At 36.8% G+C, this 2,509-nt stretch overlaps 1 pseudogene; it reads right to left on the bottom strand.

The window, feature by feature from the left end:
• Nucleotides 1–1,496: 1,496 nt before the first annotated feature.
• LOC138078914 (protein tyrosine phosphatase type IVA 1 pseudogene) lies at nt 1,497–2,009 on the bottom strand (annotated as a pseudogene).
• Nucleotides 2,010–2,509: the final 500 nt, after the last annotated feature.

Raw genomic sequence — 2,509 nt, 5'->3', positions numbered from 1 at the left:
GAATAGTATGGGGACTTGTGGGAACACCAAACATAAGAAGAAACCCATCACAGACATTGCGATTTTTAATCGAGGAGCAAAATGGTTACTAAAGTTAAAATTTTTGTGAAATCTCAAATGAGCATTTTTTTCCATCTGTATGATTTTGTAGAACTAAAAAAAAGATCAGTTAAGTCTGTAATACTGATAGAACTAATGTGGGTTCATGTAATAAATGTACAGCTCAAATATATATATTTTTTGATGATAAACGCATATCATCATTTATTTAATGTTTAAGCTCTTGTACTAGATTTTTACAAGCTGCTGAACACTGACAAATTATTTCTCCCACAGAACTATAACCACTTGTTCCCAGACAGTATAAATATATGGTTGAGCTAACGTTAATACCCATCACCATTTTATCAATTACATAATAAAACAAATTGTCAAGTATCCAAATATTAAGTTACACAGCTCGAAAGGTATATAAAATATTAAATGTCTGCTCAATTCATTAGCAGAAACCCACTTATTTTTGCAAGAGAGGCTGGGAATCACACTTCAAACAAAACTAAGTTGGTAAACAACTTCAGGTAAGTATGAAAAACATTACAAGAATTTCAGAAATTTTGATTAAGAATTGTTTTAGTTACAGTAACAAAGTATTTCTACCTTTTAAAAAATATTTACTAAATTAAAGTGCATATTCTACATGTTCTGCACAAGTCAAAGGCAACATTTTACTAAAAATACTTAATAGCCCCCTCCCATTCTTTTTTCAGGCCCGCCCTGTAAGTTGCACCCCAAAGTGCAAACATTAAAATGAACTGTAAGGCTCCTGTCTGGAGACATTAAAGACATGTGCTTCTGTGCAATGTAGATTTTCAAAATGGAGGCCTTCTACAACATAAAATGAGATTTATAGAAAGATATTAAAAAATCACTGTAAGACTCAGTTAATTAAAAAGGGAGCAAATCTGATGTATACTGGTATGAGTGTGGGAGATGTAAATATATTGTGAGCAAACTTCATAGGCCCTAGTTTCTGTGTTTGAAATGATGCAAGGAATAAACCACGTAAGGTCTAGAGGGTTCATAGTTCCTGGGATTTGTTCTATATGATACTAAAAATATACAAGTATTGTGCTGGGTATTTTGGCACCTAGTCTTTCTAAATTTCTTACATATTGGTAAGATTCTGGCATGGAAACAGATTTAATGACATGACACAATACGGCATGATTTCAGGAAAGGTCAGTCGGTACAAATTATAAGCACATATTCAATGCTGAGCAGCAAGAATTCTTTACTAGTATCCAAATAGGTTGATCATAACCTGAACAGGGACTACAATCCTGCCAGGCCTATGGCCTGGTGAAACTGCTTTTCACCACTCCTATGGAAGCTTCGTCAGACTTATTCATCAAGTCAACTGGGCTATCTGCTATGCACGACAAATTCCATCCTTTCTCAGGTTCCACTTCCAATCAATGGCATCATGCACCCTGGTTTTATTGAATGCAGCAGTTGTTTCTATGCCCACTGGAGTCTTTGAAGCACAGCCGCATTTTAGGATGATACTTCTCCAAATACAGAAGTTGCTTGCTGTTAAAAGCTCCTCGCCGCTTTTATGAACTGTACTGCATCTTCATATTTCATTCCACCTTCAATTAATGCTAGGGCAACAAGCACTGGAGCTCTGCCAAGCCTGCAACACAATCAACAGCAATACAACAACTAGGGTCTTCACGAAACTTAATTTTCACAAGATTTAACCAGTCATCAACAATCTGGTTAGATGGTGGTGCACCATCATCAAAAGGCCAATCAAGAACATGGATGCCTTCTTTCTCCACAAGAGTAGTGTCGTAAGTTGCTTCACATACTCTTACGACTGTGGTAACCCCATACTTCTTAAGTTCCTCTATAAATTTGCTTAATGTTGCATTAGTTGAGTTCTGTGTAATAAATCTCATGCTCCTGCATGTAACTTCCACAGGAGCTGGGCGGTTCATTTGAGCCATGTTAATTTAGTTAAAAAACACTCAATAGGGATATGAAAGAACTTAAAAAACTGAATATAGAAATGATGCAAAGAAACACAGTCAAGTTTAATATACTCCACTTGAAATTCTCAGTGCTTCAAGTATGAAGTTGGGAGTATGAATGAATGAACTTCTTAACTAGAAGCAGCAATTCTTCAATCCACTAATACTGAGGCAATAGAAAGGAAGTGCATTGAGGTTTACCCCATCCAGATCAGAACTCTTGTATAAAATGCTCTATGGATTTCAATTCAACACTTCTGAGTCCAGGTTAACCAGTCTTACGGGGGCCTCTTGGTTGAGCAGTAATGAATTTCTGCAATTCACTTGTCTGCATAGAGGTCGTGCTGTGTCTGGCAGTAATCTCCACTGCTCTTCAGAAACTCCATAAATGTGTGACCGAGAATACCACAGAACTGAGGAATATGTCTACTCATTGAAGACTGTGGCCTAACCATAAAGCTGGTCCAGAGGCGGTG

Source organism: Capricornis sumatraensis, chromosome 4 (assembly GCF_032405125.1).
Source record: "Capricornis sumatraensis isolate serow.1 chromosome 4, serow.2, whole genome shotgun sequence".
In the NCBI taxonomy this organism is placed as follows: domain Eukaryota; kingdom Metazoa; phylum Chordata; class Mammalia; order Artiodactyla; family Bovidae; genus Capricornis; species Capricornis sumatraensis.
Note: the sequence above shows the minus strand (reverse complement) of the source record. Positions and strands in the feature narration are given on the sequence as shown.